This window comes from Antechinus flavipes, chromosome 1 (genome assembly GCF_016432865.1).
Source record: "Antechinus flavipes isolate AdamAnt ecotype Samford, QLD, Australia chromosome 1, AdamAnt_v2, whole genome shotgun sequence".
Taxonomy (NCBI): Eukaryota; Metazoa; Chordata; class Mammalia; order Dasyuromorphia; family Dasyuridae; genus Antechinus; species Antechinus flavipes.
In genome coordinates this window covers 123059655-123083408 of record NC_067398.1, presented here as the reverse complement: position 1 = coordinate 123083408, position 23754 = coordinate 123059655, and positions in this window count along the sequence as shown.

Below are 23754 nucleotides of genomic sequence, written 5' to 3'. Positions count from 1 at the left end.
CAGCTGACGTCCCATTCAATTTACAAATTCTATAAGCAACTCTGCCTGAATATCTCATCATCACTTCAAGTTCAGAATGAATTGACTGTTTTTCTCACTTAACTAGTTCTTCCTCTTATCTTTATTGTCTTTCAGTAACACCTTCATGTTATTTTTGATGCTTTTCTCTTCCTTTGATCTTATGTTCAATTACTTTAGAAGTCCTATCAATTCTAATTTGGTTAAATATCTCATTATTTCTTTTGTTTTTATATTATAGTCACCTACTTAGGCTATTGTAGTAGATTCCTATTAGGCTTTTTTTTTTTTTTCAGTGATATTAGAGGTAGCTATTGGTGCAATGGATAGAGAACTGGACCTAGAGTCAGGAAAACTTAATAGTCAGCCTATATACACAATTAGATTAAAATAAAGGCATTAGCTAAGATACTATAATAGAAACAATAATTACAAATAGGAGCCCTTGGACCAATAACTTTGTGCCAATGGACCAATAACTTTGTGCCAATTATATCTAATTATTTCTTGAATCTATAACTAGCTCTCTTCTGTGATGTCGAGGGTCCCATTCCTGTGAGCTACCTACACTGACTATGTCAGAACCCTACTGAGTACAATGTTTTCTACTGGATAACTATGTCTGATGCAAATTAGCATGTATAATATGGAAAGGAAAAAAATAAAATCGGCTCTCTCAATCTTGCCCTCTTTTATAGGTATAATCTGTTGTGAGGAATGACTTGTTGTTCAACTAGAATACAGTTTTTTTTCCTTCAGCCTCTTATTGTAACTTTATGTGACTCTTTGTTTAAGGTTAAATTTAATTTTTTTTCAATTAACAGATATTATTTTCTTTCCTTCCTACTTCCACTCCACACACTGAGAAAAAAAAGAAAATAAAATCTCTGTTAAAAATATACTTAGTCAAGCAAAACAAACTCCCATATTGGTCGTGTCAAAAATATGTCTCATTATGCTGAATTAAGATCTCACCCTTTAGTTCTTTTCTTTGATCTCTTTGAAATATAGATCTATATATTGTATTGCTAGACCAAAGAATATGTACAATTTAGTAACTTTTTTGGTCATACTTTCAAATAGTTTTCCAGAATGGATACACTAATTCACAGATTTTTTTTTTTGTCAATTAAAGCTTTTTATTTTCAAAATATATACATGGATAATTTTCAACATTCATCCCTACAAAATTTGTGTTCTAATTTTTTCCCTTCTTTCCCCCCACCTCCTCCTCTAGTTGGCAAATGATCCAATATATGTTAACCATGTGCAATTCCTCTATACATATTTCCACAAATATCATGCTGCATAAGAAAAATCAGTTCAAAAGGGGGAAAAATGAGAAAGAAAACAAAATACAAGCAAACGATAACCAAAAGAATGAAAATGTTATGTTGTGATCCACATTCAATACCCACTGTTCTTTCTCTGGGTGCAGATGGCTTTCTTCATCACAGACCTTTGGAACTCATCTGAATCATCTCATTGCTGATGACAGTCACGTCCATTAGAATTGATCATTATGTAATCTTGTTGTTGCCATATATAATGATGTCCTGGTTCTATTCATCTCACTCAGCATCAGTTCATGTAAGTCTCTTCAGGTTTCTCTGAAATTATCCTGCTGGTTGTTTCTTACAGAACAATAATATTCCATAGCATTTACATATCATAACTTGTTTAGCCATTCCCCAACTAATGGGCATCCACTCAGTTTCTGGCCACTACAAACAGGGCTGCCACAAACATTTTTGCACATACAGGTCCCTTTCCCTCCTTTATAATCTCTTTGGGATACAAGCCCAGTAGAAACCCTGCTGGGTCAAAAGATATGCACAGTTTGATAAACCTTTGGGCATAGTTCCAAATTGCTTTCCAGAATGGTTGAATCAATTCACAACTTCACCAACAATGTGTTAGTGTCCCAGTTTTTCCCACTTCCCCTCCAGTATTCATCATTATTTTTTCCTATCATATTAGCCAATCTGACAGATATATAGTGGTACCTCACAGTTGTTTTAATTTGCATTTCTCTGAGCAATAATGATTTAGAGCACCATTTTATATGATTGGAGATGGTTTTAATTTCTTCATCTGAAAAGTGCTTGTTCATATTCTTTGACCATCAACTGGAGAATGGCTTGCAATTCACAGTTCTATAATAGTACATTATTATGTGTACTTTCCCATAATCCCTCCAGTATTTATCATTTTCTTTTTTTTTCATCTTAGCCAAACTGATGGGTACAAGGTAGAATCTCAGAGTTATTTTAATCTGTATTTCTATTCTTATTAGTGATTTGGAGCATTTTTTTAAATGTAGCTACAATTTAAGTTTCTTTATTTAGAACTGCCTGCCCATATCTTTTGACAATTTATCAGTTGCAGAATAACCCTAATAAATTTTAATCAGTTCTTTATGTATCTTGGAGAGATCCTTATCAGAGAAACTTGGTGCAAAGATTTTTTACCCCTTAGTTATCTGTTTCCTTTCTAAATTTAGCTATGTTGGCTTTCTTTGTGAAAAATGTTTTCTATTTTATGCAATCAGAATTGTCTATTTTATTTTCCATGATCTTTTGCAACCCATATTTTAGTCATGTTAGGTTTTCTTTATCCATAGATCTGAAAAATACATACTCCCATGTTTCTCTAATTTATTTCTAATATCTCCTTTTGTATCTAAGTCATGTATCCATTTGGAATTGATCTTAGTATGTGTTATAAAATGTTGATTTATATTTAGATTCTACAGGCTTTTCTGGAAGTTTTAGTAGAATATTTTTACTCCTATATGTGTGATCTTTGGGTTTTTCAAATATTGGGCTACTGTGTTCAGTTCTCTCTTTTTGCATCTTAAGATGTTCCAGTGATCCACTCTTAATTTTTTTTAAACAAGTAACAAACTATTTTGATGACTATTGCTTTATACTATACTTTGAAATCTAGTATTGCCTTTATACTATACTTTGAAATCTGGTATTGCTAGGCCCTCTCTCTTCTGACTCTTTTTCATTTTTTTCCTTGAGATTTCTGATCTTTTGTCCCTACAGAAAAAATGTTGTTATATTTTTCCTATCCGTATCAAGTATTTCTTTGATGGTTTGATTGGCATCTCACTGAGTAAGTAAATTAATTTAGGTACTATTGTCATTTTCCTAATATTGGCTTGGTCTACCCATAAATAACTAACATTTCTATAATTTTAAAAGGTTTTCTTTATTTCCAGTCAGAGTGTTTTATACTTTTATTGATCTAATTCTGGTATGTAGCTTAGCAGGATATTCCTAATTATTTTATATATTCAATATTTATTTAAAATGATATTTCTATCTTTTTCTGCTAGATTGTATTGGTAACATAGAGAAATACCAGTCATTTATGTAGATTTATTTTATGCCCTATAAACTTCCTGAAGTTATTGTTTCAATTTTTAGTTAACACACTTATAGTTCTCTTTGTAAACTATCATATCATTTGCAAAAAAACCCCAATAATTTTTCTTTGCCTATCTTTATTTCTTCAATTCCTTTTTGCTCTTAGTAGTATTTCTAGTATTATATCAAATAGTAGTGGTAATAATGGACATTATACTTTACCCCTTGATCTTACTGGAAAGGCCTCTAGTTTATTCCTATTACACTTAATGATGGTTGTTGGTTTTAGAATTTATTGTGTTAAAGAAAAATTCATTTATTCCTATGTTTTCTAATATTTTTAAATACTTGGTATGGATCTTGCATGTTGTCCAAATTGAACGTATTTCAAGAGTATCTCTTTTAACAACTTTTTTTTTATTATTATTCTTTCCATTCTGCTATCTTCTATGTTACTGGAGAACTCCTCTTATTCACCTTTGTGGATTTTCCCTCACCTTTATTAACATTGTTACCTACACTGTCTACCTTAAGTCAATTCAATGCAATAAACATTTATTAAGAGGAAAGAGAACTGGGTCTAGAGTCAGGAAGACTGGAGTTAATATCTAGCCTATGTGTTCCTAAGCAAGTCACATAACCTCTGTTAGTCTTAGTTTCCTCATTTGTAAAAGGGAGATTTAGCACCTACCTGCCAAGTTTGTCATGAGGATCAAATGAGATAATAATTGTAAAGAGCTTAGTGTAGGGTTTGGCACATAAACACTGTATAAACATTAGCTATTTATGTGCTTTGCAGGCTCCAATGCTAGCTTTATGCAAGGTCCGGTGGTTGAAATACAAGATGCCCAATTCCATTCCCTCCCATGCCAGCAAAAAGTGAATTCCCATGTCAAATACATGGCCACAACTTAGGATTCCCATGAGATTCTATCACAATGGAAGTCCTGAGTTTTATGCCTGCAGATCAAAGTGAGCACCAAACCTGTTGTGCCAGTTTCAAGACCCACTGTGTTGGGACACGACTGTACCAGGCTGAGCTCCAGTTTTTTTGTCTTGATGTGGGTCTACGCCTCCTTAGAGATCATCAGTTATGCCAGGTTTTTACTTCCCTCCTCCCACCCTTCAGACAAAAGCAAACCAAATGCATTTTAGAAAGACTGTTTTACATCTGTCATCTTCTGGGATTTGGGTGTGTGACCATTGTAGTTGACCTCCTCAAGAAAGCTTCATGAGGAATAGGAGTTGCTGGGAACTTTCCCCCTTTCTGAAATATGTCTACTCAGATAAACAAAGACATTAGCTTTTGAATTGAAGGATTATTAAAGATCTTTTTAGTTGTACCTACACAGCACAAAAAACAAGATGGAGATCTATTGGTGTTTTGGCTGGTTTAACTTCAGTGTGAACTAAAACACCAGAAAATTCAAATGCAGATGAAATGAGGGGCAAGGGAAAGGAGGCTATATTTTACAATGTGACTCTACATTAAACCAATTAAGCCAATTCAGTGAGAAGTTTCTACTTTCCTTCTTGTCCTTAAAAACATAGCTTTAATTTTGTTTTGTTGGAGCTGTTACAAATTTCCATAGTGTGGTGCAGTAGACAAAACTCTGGATTTAAATTCAGAGGACCAAGGTTATAACCTCAGCTCCACCATTTTTGCTGCCTGTATGATCCTGGGTAAGTCACTTATCATTATGACCTTTAGCTTCTGTGTCTATAAAATGAGGAGGTTCAACTATATTTCTTTTTAAATCAACTTTAAATCAACAATAGCATTATCCAGTTAGAGGTGCCAACTGAAAGAATCGCCAAGTTTGGACTAGGAAGATTTTTTTTTTTGCTTGGATAGTTTTGACTATTGCCAAATTGTATTTATTTGCATGTTTATAAAGACTTCTTTCTTTACCCTGTGTGAACTTGACATTTCACTTTTAATATAAATGAATGACAAACAAAGCAATAACAACTAGGTGCCTCTTAACCCTGTGCCAACCAGAGTGGCTGCATGCAAAACATGAAATTCTAGAAGCTTCAGAAAGGGTTTCTTTTTATTAGAATTACAAACTCTGTTCACTAGCACAAGGCTGGATGGTTCAAGGGAATGTTAAAGGTGATCCTGATTTCCTATTCCTAGTCATGCATCCTTTGTGACTTTCAGGTAACCTTACCCCAGACCTGAGCACCAGCACCAATGGAATCTACAACTTTTAGTTCACTGTTGTTAGATGGACTCAGGAATATAAGTTGCTGGTAGATAGAACAAATTTCTCTTGACTAGTCTTTGATCAGTAGTTTCTGGCTGCTAGTCCTGTTCTTCTCCTTATATCTACTACAGCCCCCTTACAGAATTGTAGGGTCACATTAACCTGTCATCTATTCAGGCATTTTAATCAGGGTTATGGGTCTGGCTATTCTGGGAGAGAACAGACAGTTCTCTGTGTTGTGGGGGAAAAGGAACTGCTAGTCAAATAATAAAAAAAAATTTTTTTTAAGAATTGAACTCTGCAATATCCCCAGATGATGACACCACAGTTCTTGTAGTCATGACATAAGACAGGGATTCTTAAATTTTTTGGTGTCAACATACTCTTTGATAGCTTGATAAAGTCTATAGATTTATTCATAGTAATGGATTGTTTTTTAATAAGTGAAGAAAATGCTAAATTTCAATTAAACAATGGAAATAAAGATGTAAATTTGTTATTCATCCAAATTCTCATAGATTTCCAAGAAACTCTGATCATGAAACATACTTCTTTCTATTTTGCCTGAACAACAACAACAAAAAGCAGAGGTAGCCCCCACACAAAGCTATGGATTTTAGGTTTCAAAAGTAGAACAACCTTAGAAGTCATTTAGTTCAGCCCCATCTTGTTACAGGGGAAAAAAAAAACTAAAGGGAAATTTGACTCCATCCTAGGATTGTAGTAGTATCATAAATCTAGAGTCAGGAGGGTAGTCAGAAGTCAACTAGTCCAGTTCTCTATTTGTAGAGATGGAGAAACTGAAACCCAAAGAATTTGAGTGAGTTGCTCATGATCACATATGTAATAGACATCAGAGACAGAATTTGACTCCTGAAATAGTGAGGGGATAAATTAAATATAAGTAATTGACTGGGGGAAGGCAAGAGCCAGGGGATTTAGCTAGCACTAAGGAGTCCTAAGTAAATGCTTAGTGTGCTTACTGTCCTGCTCTATTTTTCCTTGTTTTTCTTTTTTATTTTCTCTCTCTTTCTCTCTCTCAATCTCTCTCTCTTTCTCTCTCTCTGCCTCTCTCGGTCTCTTTTTCTATCTCTGTCTCTCTATCTCTGTCTCTGTTTCTCTGTCTCTCTCTCTCTCTCTCTCTCTCTCTCTCTCTCTCTCTCTCTCTCTTCTCCTCCTCCTCCTCCTCCTCCTTCTCCTCCTCCTCCTCCTCCTCCCTCTGTCTGTCTCTCTCTCAAGTCTCCTGACTTTGAAATTCAAAATAACAAAGAATTAGTTACTATAAATTGTATTTTGCCTAAAACTCATACCAAGTTCATGCTGGCTTGCCTGGCTTTCTTCCAGTCCCAACTAAAATTTCATCTTGCATAAAAGTCTCTTCCAATCCTCTTTAATTCGAATGCCTTTTTTCTTTTATTATTTCCTATTTATGCTTGTTTCTAAATATCTTGAGGCAGCTAGGAGGTGCAATGAAGAGAATATTATAACCTGGTGTTGGGAGGGCTCATCTTTATGAATTCAAATCTAGCCTCAGACAATAACTAGCTGTGTGATCCTGGGCAAGTCATTTAACTCTGCCTCAGTTCCTCATCTGTAAAATAAGCTGGAGAGGAAAATGGCAGACCTTACAATATCTTTGTAAAGAAAATATCAAAACAGGGTCACAGAGAATTGGACAGAATTCAAAGGAGACTGAACAACAACACAAAGCTTGATTTCTTGTCTTCCCCTATTAGATTGTGAGCTTCTGAGGACAGGACTATGTCCTTCCTCATTCTGTATTCCCAGCACTCAACATACTGTTTAGCCTATAGTATGGAATTAATAAATGCTTATTGGCTGACTGAATCAATCAACAAGTGTCCTTACCATCTCTTCTAAATATTTAATTAATACTTTAAACTTTTCCTTGAGAATATTTGAATAGAAAGCAATATAGAAAGATGGGAAAACCATTTCTGTCATTGATATCACTATAGCTTATGTTGGTCCTAAATGAAAGTCTAGGTAAGGATTTTTTAACTTTGTGGGGGGGGAGTTCTCTGGACCTCTCTGACAGTCTGATCAAGTCTGTGGACAGCTTCTCAGATTAATATCTTCAAGAGCATTTTAAAAACCCACCTGTAATTTGGAATTATGCCCAAAGGACAATCAAACTGTGTGTACTCTTTGATCCAGCCTTATCACTGCTAGGTCTGTATCCCAAAAAGATAATAAAAAAAGAGGAAAGGATCCACATGTACAAAAACATTTATTGCAGCTTTTTTTGTGGTGGCAAAGAATTGGAAATTGAGGAGATATCCATCAAGTAGGGAATGTCTGAACAAGTTGTGTCATATGAATTTTTCTCAGTATTTTATTTTTTCTAATACACATAAAAATCATTTTCAGCATTCATTTTTGTAAGATTTTGTGTTTCAAATTTTCTGCCTCCTTACTTTATATGTTCCTGATATATAGTAAAGTAGTACAATCCTTTTTAACATATTTCTATTTGTCATGTTTACCAAAAAAAAAAAAAAAAAAAAAAAAAAAAACTTGAGCAAAAGGGGAAAAACACAAGAACAAAAAAGAACAAAGGTGAAAACACTATGCTTCAATTCACATTTGGTCTCCAAAATTCTCTTCTTGTGTAAGGATGGCATTTTAATCCCAAGTCTATTGGAGTTGTCTTTAATCAACACATTGCTGAGAAGAGCCAAGTCCCTCACAGCTGATCATCTTGATGTTACTTCACTCAACAACAATTCATAAAAGTCTTGCCAGGATTTTCTGATCATTTTTTTATAAAGCAGTAATATTCCATTATGTTCATATACCATAACTTATTTAGCCATTCCCCAGCTGATGGGCATCCACTAAATTTCCAGGTCCTTACTACTACAAGAAGAACTGCTATTAAAAAAAACTTTGTGTATGTGGTTCTTTTTCCCTCTTTTATAATCTTTTTGGGATAGATCTAGTAAAGACACTGATGGACCAAAGGCTATGTACAGTTTGATAGTCCTTTGGACATAGTTCCAAATTCCTCTCCAGAATGGTTTGATCAGTTCAAAACTCCACCAACAATGCATTAGTGTCTCAGTTTTCCCATTTCCATCCAACATTTATCATGATCTTTTTCTGTCATCTTAGCCAATCTGAAGGATGTGAAGTGGTATCTCGTAGTTGTCTTAATTTACATTTCTCTAATGAATAGTGATTTAGAGCATTTTTCATTTTCATTTCATCAAAATGGCTTTGATTTCTTGATCCTAAAATTATCTGTTCATATCCTTTGACCATTTTAAAAATAGGGGATATGTGTCAAATGATTGTGATGGAGTGTTATTATGCTATAAGAAAATGATGGTTTCAGAAAAATCTGGGCAGCCTTGGATGACTTGATGATGAGTTAAATAAACAGAACCAGGAGAACATTGTATATAGTAACAGCAACATTGTGAGATGATCAATTATGACTAATAGCTCTTATCAACAATACAATGATCTAAGACAATACAGCACACCTGAAAAGATTCTCTGGCTACTTTATATGTCTTATATGATTTTAAATCACTATCATCTGATATTGAATTACTAAATTTTCAGTGTGAGCATTCTGAGGTGCATTTATATCTTAGAAGTCAGCAATTGTCACAAATTAGGACTTGATTTGTTATTCTGTTCATTGTCCCCTCCTAAAGCCCGGCCCTTGTTATTAAACTGCATCCTCTCATTCTTTTAATCTGGCCTTTTCTCAACTAATCTCTTTGCTCCAGGATTCCCAAACTTGGAACCTATAAGCAATCTATGGCTTCCTATGCCATTCATTTGTGCTCCCTCAAATCTTTGAGAACTCAAGTGAAATTTGATCCTTTGATAATTACAAGGTAATGATTCTAAGGTTTATTGGAGATTAATCTATTTGGGAAAGTCCCACAGTATGAAAGTAGAGGAAAGTTCTAGGCACAGCTAAGTAGAATTTGATGCAATGTTTATGATTTATGATAATATATGTATTGTTTTGAGGAGCCACAGCTGCCTAAAAATGTTTATTTTGGGGAATATTTTCTTTTTTTCTGGAGGAAGATGCCAATTTTCTTGCCTATAAGTAAATAGCATAACCAGAAAGTTTAGATAGAAGGAAAATATTTAGTTTTTGATCGTCTCTCTCTTCCTAATGATTTATTTTAGAAATTGGTAATGCTTGGGAGGCAAAGTATTCTTAAGGAAGACAGTGAGAAGTTGTGGAAAGGGCACTGAATCAGGACTCTGATGATTGAGTTCTTATTTCAGGGGCATTATTGATTAGTCCTATGGCCTTGAGCAATCATTTTTTCTCTCCTAAGTAAGATTATTGGACTGGTGTGGCAAAGTGGATAGATTGACAAGCATTAAATCAGGAAGATCATCTTCCTGAATTCAAATCTAGTCTCAGACATTTACTGTGTGATCTTGGGCAAGTCATATAACCTTATCTACCTCAGTTTCCTCAACTGTGAAATGAGCTGGAGAAATAAAGAGCAAACTAAACCAGTACCTTTGCCATGAAAACCCCAAATGGAGTCATGAAGAGATTATTCAGATGAGCAATAAGTGTTGGATTAAAATATACATAAATGATCCCTTCTGGTTATAAATTTTATCATCCTTTCTAATTCCAAAACTATATAATTTCTATCATTTTTAAACAATGGCATTGCTTTTATACTTTGAATAATGATTGATCTGAGATAATCTCCAACTTTTTCTTAAGGATTAAAATTCACATCAACTTCACAGTAGACTATTTCACATTAGCCTTTATCACCATGAAGGGTTTGGCAGTTTGCTATGCTATGGCTCCACCCAGATTCCTAGAAATAACTTTGTATATATTTTATTAGTAATTTTTTACATATTTGACATTTCCTCCTTTTGGTTGAACATAAACTTCTTACTTTTGTTTTTGTATTTCTAGGGCATGGGATGTAATAGATATAATTAATAAATACTTGTTGAATTCCATGATTCTCTTCAATTTTTGAAAAGAGAAATTAGATTTACATTCTTCATTCTGTCCCAAAGCAGAACATAGTTATCAGATATAATCACTTATATAATTCTATGAATTATCATGTCCTTCCATAATTTATTGTGAACTAAGTGCCAGAAAGGCAAAGGGTACTTTTTGAGACAAAAGGAACAGTATTTGCTAAAACTTAGAAGAATACTACTAGAAAAGCAACCCATGTGCAAAGAAACCCTCAACTATAAAATGCTTATACATGTTTAGAAAGAGATTTGGTTCTCAGAGAATTCTGAGCCATTGACTAACCACTATAAACTACACTGAAGGGCAGCTACATCCCCAACAGTTCCAATGCCAATATTCTCACCCCTCATTTAAGGGAGGCTTTTCTTTGCATGGTTACCATCTACTGAGGACTTCTCATATGTATGGATCTAGGACAAAGGTTCCTAACCTTTTTTTTTATCCATTAGCTTCTTTGGCACTCTGGGGAATCCTACGAATCCCTTCTCATAATTACTTTTTTCAGTATATAAAATAAATTGAGCTATAAAGGAAACCAAAGGTTAATGAAAATTAAGATGTAATTTTCCTCTCTACCCAAGTTTACAGACCTTGTGAATGCTGTCTGGGGAGCCCTAAGTTAAGAATCCATGGTCTAGAGGATGGGCATGGTATGCTTTTATTCTCAGTGCTGGTGTAATATTAGGGGCCTTTCTTCTCACATCTTCTTTCAGCTCTCCATGAAAAGGAATAGTTTTTCCTGTCTCTTTAAAGGAAAGTTTTCTCTAAACCCCAGTCATTAATTCATGCTAATCAAGATTTTTTAGCCACCACATTTTCATTTAGTTCAAAAGGAATCATTGGTAGCACTAAAAAAGACAGTGAGCAATTGGGGGTGGAGGGATAATTGGTCTGCATCTAGGCTGCCTGAGCACTGCAATTGGGAAAGAAAGAAGCTTCTTTCTCTTAAATCTTTTCCTTCTGAGTTGGGAGAAAAAGACAGAAAGGTAATTAAAAATTGGCGGGGAAGGGGGACTGTTAAGAGGGTTCCTCTTTCACCTGGAAGGGAGAAGGGAAGGGAAAGCTGCCAACAGTGTGTGTTTTGTCTCACCAGCCTGCCCAGTTAGCTCCTGGTAGTCTCGGGCCATCCCTTCAGTGGCAGCTTTTCAATGTCTGCATGGGCAACCAGCCAGCACAGTCCTGGGGGTGGGAGGGAGGGGTTCAACAGGAGGTGCCCAGAACAGGACAAATTTCCCTTAACACTGCTTTACCTCCTTCCACTCCAAAGCCGACCAGTAATAACAATTCTGTCTCTCCCAGAGTTCTCAGAATCAAGTTCAAACGTCACAATTTCAGTGACCTCTGGGCAAAAAGTCTGTTTGGCAGACACAGGCGCCCTTCCCCTCCCCTCCACCAATCCCTGTGGCAGCACTTACAACCTGGCCAGCCAGGAGGAGAAGGGTTACATAATGTGTTTTATATAAGTAGAGTGGATTCATTGGGTAAAAAAAAAAAAAAAAAAAAAAAAACTGGCATGTTTTCCAAAGTTGTTGCAAATAGTTCACTGTTCAGGTGTACAGAACACAGTTTTTCAGCATTTTGTCAAATAGACTTCAGTCTAAAGTCTTTGATTTGGAAGGGAGAGAGCTCTTCACCGTATAAAAAGTCCGGAACTTAGTCATGGGACCTGAGTTAATAACCCCAGGTGATTTACCACCTGTGTGACCTCTCTAGCTCTCAGTGTCCTCTTCTCCAAAATGAAGAGTTTGAACTAGATAGCGCCTGAGATCCCTTCTGGCTCTAGATCTGTGAAACCAGGAAGAGATTTTTTTTTTTTTAGCTCAAAGACTCCTAGGGAAAAAAAAAAAAACTCATTAAAAACTTTGAGCTATGTGATTCAAGCAATTACTTAATATTAACCTAAGGAAATATTTCTGGGAACATAACTTCAATTATAAAATGTATGTTTCTCAAGTATATAAGGATGAAAGGATTCTATGAGACATTTATGTCTTATCCAACTTTAAATCCTATGCTCTATGTTCAGTGACTTCAAAAAACATCATAAAAGAGACATTCTTGTCCCTTTGCTAACTTATGTAGCCATTCTATTTTACTAGCTTCCTTGCATTAGACTAGGAAATGTACTAATAATTAGTCAACTTCAAGTAGTGAAAGGGAATGAACTAGTTGTCATTAGGAAAATGGCTAAAATTTGTTTACAGAACCACACACCAAAGTTGAGCTGGTTACTTTCCAGTGTAAATATCAGGTTGCGACCAGACTGCTTTTTAGAACAGCTCGGTTTTCATTTACATTTTTTCTTTTTCTTTCTTTTTTTTTTAAGGTTGTTGAAACTAAAGGTTAAAAAAGCAAACAGAAAAAAAACCCAAAACTTTTTTTTTTTAAGCTTAGAGATAAGCATGAAGAACATGTCTTTCATATTGGGATCTTGACACAGACAGCATTGTCTAGCTGGCAGAACCTTAGGCTGGGGTCCAGGTGCTGACTGGAGTAGTTCTCACTCTTTGTTCAGCTGCTGAGTCACTGTTTTTGAGTCTCTGTTTTCTCATCTACAAAGTGGAGATATAATGTGTTCTACCTCTTGAGAAAATATAGATAGAATTAGAGAACCCCTTGCATAAAAGACCAACCAAATCAGGTACTCTTCCCTTCCCTTTGCCTCTCTTCTGAACCCAGCTGCCCAAGATGCTACAAAGAGGAATAGGATTTCTCTGCAATTTGGATGGGAGTCATCAACTACAATGTCCCAAATGAGATGAAGGACCACTAAAACTTAGCAACTTAACCTTTTTGGTTTTTTGTCTGTTTGCTTTTTTTTTTCTTAAATGGTATTTTATTTTTCCAAATACACAAAGATAGTTTTCAGGATTCATTTTTGTAAGATTGTGTATTCCGAATTTTTCTCTCTCTCCCATACCTCCTCCCTCCCCAAGACAAAAAGCTATCTGATATATGTTAAACATGTACAATCCTTTTAAACATATTTCCATATTTGTCATGTTGTGCAGGCAAAATCAAACCAAAAGAGAAAGACCATGGGAAAGAAAAAGCAAAAGAGAAATGAAAATACCATGTTTTAAACCACATTCAATCTTCACAGTTCTTTATGAGGATGTAGATGACATTTTCCATCCCAGATCTATTGGAATTGCCTTGAATCACCACATTGCTGAAAAGAGCCAAGTCCCTCACAGCTGATCATCACATAATCTTGCTATTACTGTGTACAATATTCTCCTGGTTCTGCTTACTTCACTCAGTATCAATTCATGTAAGTCTTTCCAGGTTTTTCTGAAATAAGCCTGATCATCATTTCTTATAGACCAATAATACATCATTGCATTCATATGCCATAACTTATTCAGCCATTTCCCAGCTGATGGGCATCCACTCAATTTCCAATTTCTTGCTACTACAAAAAGAATTTCTTAACATCTTTTCTGCCAGAAGGCAGAAAGCCTATCAGGACTTAAAATATGTCTGACTATCCTATACTTCAGATCCCCCAGAGCACTATCTTATCCACCATTACATTCCAGGGATCTCCAGGCCTTTCTATCCACAGTTCTGATGAACCCTTAAGATTTTGAGGGCTTTGTTATCTTCCCTGCAACTGAGCTCTCTTATGTGTGTTGTCTTTCTCTCACATTAGAGTATGAGCTTCTTAAGAGCATTGGTTCTGGCACACAAGTGCCTAATAAATGCCTTTTCATTCATTCATATACTGATACATTTTGTTTTCACATGTTACATCTTCCCTTACAATTGTGTACCCTGAGCCCAATACAATTAAGGGGAAAAAAACATAGAAGCAAACAATAGACATAGGTAGCTAAAACATTCCATACCTTAGTTCCTTTCTCTTCTAAAAGAAGAAATGCAAGTTTTATCATCTCTGGGGCAGAACTTGAAATTCATCATAAAAAATTAAGGTAAAATTTTACCTTATTGTGGTCATGGTGACATAGTATAGAAAGATAGATCAGGAAGTCTGAGTTCAAATGTGACCTCAGATGCTGGGCAAATAAATGTGGTCGGTTCACTTTGCTTTTCTGCAGTTTGATTTCATCATCTGTAAAATGGGGATAATAATGGCACCCATTTCATTGAGTTGTTTTAAAGATGAAATGAAATAACATGTTAAAGGGCTTTGAAAAACTTTGTTACATACATGCTAGGTATTAATATTACTATTCTTCTGGTTCTGATTATTTTGATCTGTATTATTTCACTTATCTTCCCAAATTTCTCTGAATCCCTAAATTCTGAATTTATTATAGAACAATTATATTTCATTAATGAGAGTTTTAAAAGCTGTAATTAACCCTAACCTTTGAGGAATCAAATGTTAAAATTTTAAGCATTATGGAAATATGAAATATCAAATAAAAAAGAAGAGAATATATTCATTTTTAATGAAGTTTCTTTATATAAAGTGTTTTATTGGCACTTTTCTTCACAATGCTGATATTTCCCAATATCCATTCACTCCCTCTCCCCCACTCCACTCTAGAAGAATCCTCTCTAGTGACAAAGATGTACAACTAAACAAACATTTATTAAGCATCTACTATGCAAAAGATACTATGCTAAGTGCTTTATAAATATTATTTCATTTGATTCTTAACAACAACTCTGGCAAGTAAGAGCTATTACAATTCCTGTTTTTCAGTTGAGGAAACTGAGGTAGACAAAAATTGTGACTTGTCTAAAGTCAAACTGTTTTTTTTTAATTTTTATTTAATAATTACTTTATATTGATACTCGTTTCTGTTCCGATTTTTTTTTCCCTCCCTCCCTCCACCCCCTCCCCTAGATGGCAAGCAGTCCTTTATATGTTGGATATGTTGCAGTATATCCTAGATACAATATATGTTTGCAGAACTGAACAGTTCTCTTGTTGCATAGGGAGAATTGGATTCAGAAGGTATAAATAACCCGGGAAGAAAAACAAAAATGCAGATAGTTCACATTCGTTTCCCAGTGTTCTTTCTTTGGGTGTAGCTGCTTTTGTCCGTCATTTATCAATTGAAATTCAGGTCTCTTTGTCAAAGAAATCCACTTCCATCAAAATATGTCCTCATACAATATCGTTGTCGAAGTATATAATGATCTCCTGGTTCTGCTCATTTCACTTAGCATCAGTTCATGTAAGTCTCGCCAGTCCTCTCTGTATTCATCCTGCTGGTCATTTCTTACAGAACAATAATATTCCATAACATTCATATACCACAATTTACCCAGCCATTCTCCATTGATGGGCATCCATTCATTTTCCAGTTTCTAGCCACTACAAACAGGGCTGCTACAAACATTTTGGCGCATACAGGTCCCTTTCCCTTCTTTAGTATTTCTTTGGGATATAAGCCCAATAGAAACACTGCTGGATCAAAGGGTATGCACAATTTGATAATTTTTTGGGCATAATTCCAGATTGCTCTCCAGAATGGTTGGATTCGTTCACAACTCCACCAACAATGCAATAGTGTCCCAGTTTTCCCGCATCCCCTCCAACATTCATCATTATTTTTTCCTGTCATCTTAGCCAATCTGACAGGTGTGTAGTGGTATCTCAGAGTTGTCTTAATTTGCATTTCTCTGATCAATAATGATTTGGAACACTCTTTCATATGAGTGGTAATAGTTTCAATTTCATCCTCTGAAAATTGTCTGTTCATATCCTTTGACCATTTATCAATTGGAGAATGGCTTGATTTCTTATAAATTTGAATCAGTTCTCTATATATTTTAGAAATGAGGCCTTTATCAGAACCTTTAACTGTGAAGATGTTTTCCCAGTTTGTTGCTTCCCTTCTAATCTTGTTTGCATTAGTTTTATTTGTACAAAGGCTTTTTAATTTGATGTAATCGAAATTTTCTATTTTGTGATCAGTAATGGTCTCTAGTTCATCTTTGGTCACAAATTTCTTTCTCCTCCACAAGTCTGAGAGATAAACTATTCTATGTTCCTCTAATTTATTTATAATCTCGTTCTTTATGCCTAGGTCATAGACCCATTTTGATCTTATCTTGGTATATGGTGTTAAGTGTGGGTCCATGCCTAATTTCTGCCATACTAATTTCCAATTATCCCAGCAGTTTTTATCAAATACTGAATTCTTTTCCCAGAAGTTAGGGGCTTTGGGTTTGTCAAACACTAGATTGCTATAATTGACTATTCTGTCTTGTGAACCTAGCCTTTTCCACTGATCCACTAATCTATTTCTTAGCCAATACCAAATGGTTTTGGTGACTGCTGCTTTATAATATAATTTTAGATCAGGTACAGCTAGGCCACCTTCATTTGATTTTTTTTTTCATTAATTCCCTTGAGATTCTCGACTTTTTATTGTTCCATATGAATTTTGTTGTTATTTTTTCTAGATCAATAAAATATTTTCTTGGAAGTCTGATTGGTATAGCACTAAATAAATAGATTAGTTTAGGGAGTATTGTCATCTTTATTATGTTCGCTCGGCCGATCCAAGAGCACTTAATATTTTTCCAATTATTTAAGTCTGACTTTATTTGTGTGGAGACTTTTTTATAATTTTGCTCATATAATTCCTGACTTTCCTTTGGTAGAGAGATTCCCAAATATTTTATGGTATCAACAGTTATTCTGAATGGAATTTCTCTTTGTATCTCTTGCTGTTGGGTTTTGTTGGTGATGTATAAAAATGCTGAGGATTTATGGGGATTTATTTTGTAGCCAGCTACTTTGCTAAAATTATGAATTATTTCCAATAGATTTTTAGTAGAATCTCTGGGGTTCTCTAGGTATACCATCATATCATCTGCAAAGAGTGATAGTTTGGTTTCCTCATTGCCTACTCTAATTCCTTTAATATCTTTCTCGACTCTTATTGCCGAGGCTAGTGTTTCTAATACGATATTAAATAATAATGGTGATAGTGGGCAACCTTGCTTCACTCCAGATCTTACTGGGAAAGGTTCCAGTTTTTCCCCATTGCATATGATGCTTACTGATGGTTTTAAATATATGCTCCTGACTATTTTAAGGAAAAGTCCATTTATTCCTATGCTCTCAAGTGTTTTTATTAGGAATGGATGTTGGATTTTATCAAATGCTTTTTCTGCATCTATTGAGATGATCATATGGTTTTTGTTTGTTTGGTTATTGATATAGTCAATTATGCTAATAGTTTTCCTAATATTGAACCAGTCCTGCATTCCTGGTATAAATCCTACTTGGTCATAGTGTATTATCCTGGTGACGATTTTCTGTAATCTTTTTGCTAATATTTGATTTAAGATTTTAGCATCAATATTCATTAGGGAGATTGGTCTATAATTTTCTTTCTCTGTTTTCAGCCTACCTGGTTTAGGTATCAGTACCATGTCTGTGTCATAAAAGGAGTTTGGTAGGACTCCTTCAATCCCTATTTTTTCAAATAGTTTATATAACATTGGAGTTAATTGTTCTTTAAATGTTTGGTAGAATTCACATGTAAATCCATCTGGTCCTGGGGATTTTTTCTTAGGGAGTTGATTGATAGTTTGTTCTATTTCTTTTTCTGAGATGGGACTGTTTAGGATATTTACTTCTTCCTCTGTTAGTTTGGGCAAGCTATATTTTTGGAGGTATTTTTCTATTTCATTTAAGTTGTCGAATTTATTGGCATAAAGTTGGGCAAAGTAACTCCTAATTATTGCTCTAATTTCCTCTTCGTTAGTGGCGAGTTCTCCCTTTTCATTTTTAAGACTAACAATTTGATTTTCCTCTTTCCTTTTTTTAATCAGATTTACTAAGGGTTTGTCTATTTTGTTGGTTTTTTCATAGAACCAACTCTTAGTTTTATTAATCAATTCAATAGTTTTTTTACTTTCAATTTTATTGATCTCACCTTTTATTTTTAGAATTTCAAGTTTAGTGTTTGACTGGGGGTTTTTAATTTGTTCCTTTTCTAGCATTTTTAATTGCAACCCAATTCATTGACCTTCTCTTTCTCTATTTTATACAAATAGGCCTCTAGAGATATGAAATTTCCCCTTATTACCGCTTTGGCTGCATCCCATACATTTTGGTATGATGTCTCATTATTATCATTTTCTTGGGTGAAGTTATTAATTATGTCTATGATTTGCTGTTTTACCCAATCATTCTTTAGTATGAGATTATTTAGTTTCCAATTATTTTTTGGTCTACTTCCCCCTGGTTTTTTGTTGAATGTAATTTTCATTGCATCGTGGTCTGAAAAGGATGCATTTACTATTTCTGCCTTACTGCATTTGAGTTTGAGGTTTTTATGTCCTAATATATGGTCAATTTTTGTATAGGTTCCATGAACTGCTGAAAAGAAAGTGTATTCCTTTCTGTCTCCATTACATTTTCTCCAGAGATCTATCATATCTAACTTTTCTAGTATTCTATTTACCTCTTTGACTTCTTTCTTATTTATTTTGTGGTTTGATTTATCTAATTCTGAGAGTGCAAGGTTAAGATCTCCCACTATTATAGTTTTACTGTCTATTTCTTCTTGCAGCTCTCTTAGTTTCTCTTTTAAGAATTTAGATGCTACCCCACTTGGTGCATATATGTTTAATATAGATAGTGCTTCATTATCCATGCTACCCTTTAGCAAGATATAGTGTCCTTCCTTATCTCTTTTAATTAGGTCAATTTTTGCTTTAGCTTGATCTGAGATCAGGATGGCTACCCCTGCTTTTTTGACTTCACCTGAAGCATAGTAGATTTTGCTCCAACCTTTTACCTTTAACCTGCATGTATCTCCCCGCTTCAGGTATGTTTCCTGTAAACAACATATTGTAGATTCTGGCTTTTAATCCATTCTGCTAACCGCTTCCTCTTTATGGGGGAGTTTACCCCGTTCACGTTTATGGTTAGAATGACCAATTCTGTATTACTTGCCATCTTGTTAACCCCGGTTTATGCTTTTCTCCCTTCTTTCCCCTTTCCCCCCTTCCCAGTATTAAGCTTGTGAGCACCACTTGCTTCTCACAGCCCTCCCTTTTTAGTATCCCTCCCCCCGCCTTAGAGTTCCTCCCCCTATCTTACCCCTTTCCCTCCCAGTTCCCGTATTCCCTTCCTCTTAGCTTATTCCTTCCCTTTTCACTTTTCCCTTCTCACTTTTCAATGAGGTGGGAGAAGGTTCACCATAGATTGAATATGTCTTAAGATTTTTCACTTAAAGCCAATTCTGAAGGCAGTAAGATACCCACTATATTCATCCCCCTCCATTCTTTCTCTCAGATATAATAGGTTTCCTATGCCTCTTCATGAGATGTACTACCCCCACTTTACCCTTTTTCTGGTACAATGTCCTTTCCACATCAATTTCTAGAACAAGGTATACATGTATTCTTTATACATCTATATAGTCAAAATATAGTTCCCAAGATTAATCTTTACCTTTTTAGATTTCTCTTGAGTTCTATATTTGTAGATCAAACTTTTTGTTAAGTTCTGGTTTTTTCATCAGAAATAGATGAAATTCGCTTACTTCGTTGAATGTCCATCTTCTTCCCTGGAAAAAGATGCTCATTCTCGCTGGGTAAGTTATTTTTGGTTGCATACCAAGTTCCTTAGCCTTTCGGAATATCATATTCCAGGCCCTTCGATCTTTTAATGTGGATGCTGCCAGATCCTGGGTGATCCTTATTGTGGCTCCTTGATACTTGAATTGGGTTTTTCTAGCCGCTTGCAGTATTTTTTCCTTCGCCTGAGGGTTCTGGCATTTGGCCACTATATTCCTTGGTGTTTTGATTTTAGGATCCCTTTCAGTGGGTGATCGATGAGTCCTTTCAATGTTTATTTTTTCCTCTGTTCCTATGACTTCTGGGCAGTTCTCTTTGATAATTTCCTGGAAAACAGTGTCCAGGCTCTTTTTTTTCATCATGTTTTTCTGGAAGTCCAATGATTCTCAGATTGTCTCTCCTGGATCTGTTTTCCAGGTCTGTTGTCTTCCCCAGAAGGTATTTCACATTTTTCTCCATTGTTTGATTTTTTTGGATTTGCTTGACTGATTCTTCTTGTCTCCTCGAGTCATTCAATTCCACTTGTTCAATTCTGATTTTCAGTGAAGTATTCTCTTCACTCACTTTTTAAAAATCTTTTTCTAATTGTCCAATTGAGTTCTTTTGTTCTGTGGAATTTTTTTCCATTTCGCCAATTTTGTTTTTTAGAGAGCTGTTTTCTGTTTCCAGTTCACCAATCCTATTTTTCAAGGATTTTACTTCTTTATCCACTCTCTCTTTAACTTTCTCCAGGCTCTTTTGCCAAGCCTCCCTCTCCTTTTCCCAAGCTTCCCTCTCCTTTTGCCAAGCCTCACTCTGCTTTCCCCATTTTTCTTCTAGCTCCCTTGTGAGAGCCTTTTTAATCACTTCTATGAGGTTCATCTGTGCTGAGGAACAGATGATCTCCTCCTTTGGGGATTCACCTGGGGACTGCCTGTTTTTAGTCTCCTCAGGATTTAGAGTCTGCTCTATCTGTGTAGAAGCTGTCAAGGGTTAAAGTCCTCTTCAGCTTCTTGCTCATTCTGTCTATTAATCAGAGACAAACTACCAAAGAAAAACAGAAAAAACTGGAGTCTTTCTTTGGGGGAGGGGTTGGGTATGTTATCGAGCTTCCTCTACAGACTGCAGGGGGCAGCAGTGAGGCACTAGCAGGACTGTGTGCGCCTGAGCCCAGAGCGTGCTGAGTCACTGTGGGGGGGTAAGGGGGGGACGGCCAGTTCCCGAGAGACTCCAGCTGTTTGGGGTTGTATTCTTCAGCCCCGGTGTTCTTAGTTTCTCTGCTGGGCTGCTGACTTGCTGCTGGAGCAAAGTATCCAAACCTGTAGCGAAGCTCTCCCCGCAGAGACGGCTGCGATCACTCCCCACCTCCTCTCCCATCTGCTCCCGTGCTCTCCCTGTCGCTGCCCGCCACCTGCGCCCGATCTAAAACCGTCCCAGCCCTCCAGTAAAGACAAACCTTTCTTGGCGAATCTCAAGGATGGCTTCTCTTGGTAACTATATGTGGGTTTTTTTCAGTCAAGCATTGATTCAGAGGCTTGTAATGAAGTGGATAGTGAGAGAAAGCGTGGAGCTTATGCAGCTGTGAGCCTCCTCTCCGCCATCTTAACCGGAAGTCCTAAAGTCAAACTGTTAATAAATGTTTGAAGTCAGATTCGTACTTGTCTTCTGATTCCAGATCCCAAGTTCTATCCACTATACCAATTAGCTACCTTAGAGTAAACAAAACAGACACAATGACAACAACTGACAATTTATACACAATTTTGCACCTATCTTTTAAACACAGAATGGAAAGAATACTTCATTATCATTCTTCTAGGGTCAGAATTGGTCATGTCATTGATTTCAGTTCTAATTTCTTTCTTTCTTTCTTTCTTTCTTTCTTTCTTTCTTTCTTTCTTTCTTTTTATGCTGAGGCAATTGGGGTCAAGTGACTTGCCCAGGGTCACACAGCTAGGAAGTGTTGAGTGTCTGAGATCAAATTTGAACTCCAATCCTCTTGACTTCAGGGCTGGTGTTCTATCCACTGCACCACCTAGCTGCCCCAGTTCTAATTTCTTTGTCTTTCATTGTTATTTTTCTTTACCTGATTATGCTTGTGGTTTTATATGTTTTCTTGGTTCGGTGTATTGCATTCTGTCAGTCCTTACAAATCTTTCATACTTCTCTGAATTTTTCATGTTTATTATTCTTTCAGTCCAGAAAGTTTTCATTACAGTCATATACCACAATTTATTCAGCTCTTCCCTACTTATTAAGCACTTATAGTCATGTACACGAACACACACACACACACACAAATACTTCTATGAATAATTGTTATATACAGACTTTTTTTCTTTCTGCCATTGACCTCTTGGCATTAGACATAAGAGTAGGGATTGCTGGATGAAAGGGTTTGAACAATTTAGTGACCTTTTTCATATGATTCCAAATGGTTTTCCAAAATGGTTGGATGAATTTATAGCTCTATCAACAGTGTGTTAAACAAATAAAAGATAATAGGAAAAAATAGATAATTTCAATTGCATGAAATTTAAAAGTTTTAGTGTTAAAAATGTAATTAAAATAAGAAACAATTGACTAGAAAAAATTGTCTGATATTTTTGAGTCTGATATATAAATATATATGGACTTGACACATGATGGATTCCTCAATAGGATAGATTATATGAACAGATTTCAAGAGAAGTAAACTATTAGCAACCTTATGAAAGATTGCTCTAAGTCACTAATAATAAGAAAAATGCAAATTAAAACAACAGAAGTGTTTTCACACCTCTCAAAGTGTCAAAGATAATAAAAGTCAGAAAGTAAAATGTTTTAGGTCCCATGGGAAAACAGTTTCCTCAGCAGTGAAATGACAGAGATTTTTATTGATGTTCTACCACTCTAAAATTCTATGATTCTATTATCCTAATGGTAGCCTGGGGCTCAATGTCTGGATAATGTATTGAGTTCTTTAGGAGAGAAATGCTACACAGACAGATTAAAGTGTTCTTACCATTATTTTGTTTGTAATTTTTAAAGCTTTTGTCCACTTGATACACTTCCATTCAAAAGAGGTGGGTGTGACTATGAGTGCTCATCAAGTGTTTTTTGAGGTTTATAAAACCCTTGTGCTTATAAATTAGATGGAGAATTATATTTCTTCCAGTGCTAAGTCACTCCTTGACTGTAAATCATTTGTTTAGGGAAGTACTTTAACTATTTCAGGCTATCAGGTCAACTTATCTTCAAGATGGCCTTACAATGGAACAGCTTCTTTTGACTTTTCTAGGATCTGGGATCTTTTTGGTGTGAGCTTTCCTTCCAGGGATAGAGAAAGAAGGTGGGGAAACTTTTTTTTTAATCTGGCAAGGGTCATTTGAATATTTATAACATTATTAGCAGGCCATTGTGATGACCATGTTAGTACCCTGGAGACCTTAGAATCAGCTGGAGTCAGGATAAGCAAAAGTCCTTGATCTTTATTCTTGGTCTTTAGAGGTAGGATTGAATTGGATGGAAGCAGAATCTCCTCCACCTTCCTTCTTTGTCTCCCACCCAGTAGTGACCCTGGCTAGTCTTACTCCACCCCCTAGTCCCTCCTACAATTCTGTGTATACACCAATTATCGAGCCAGCACAGG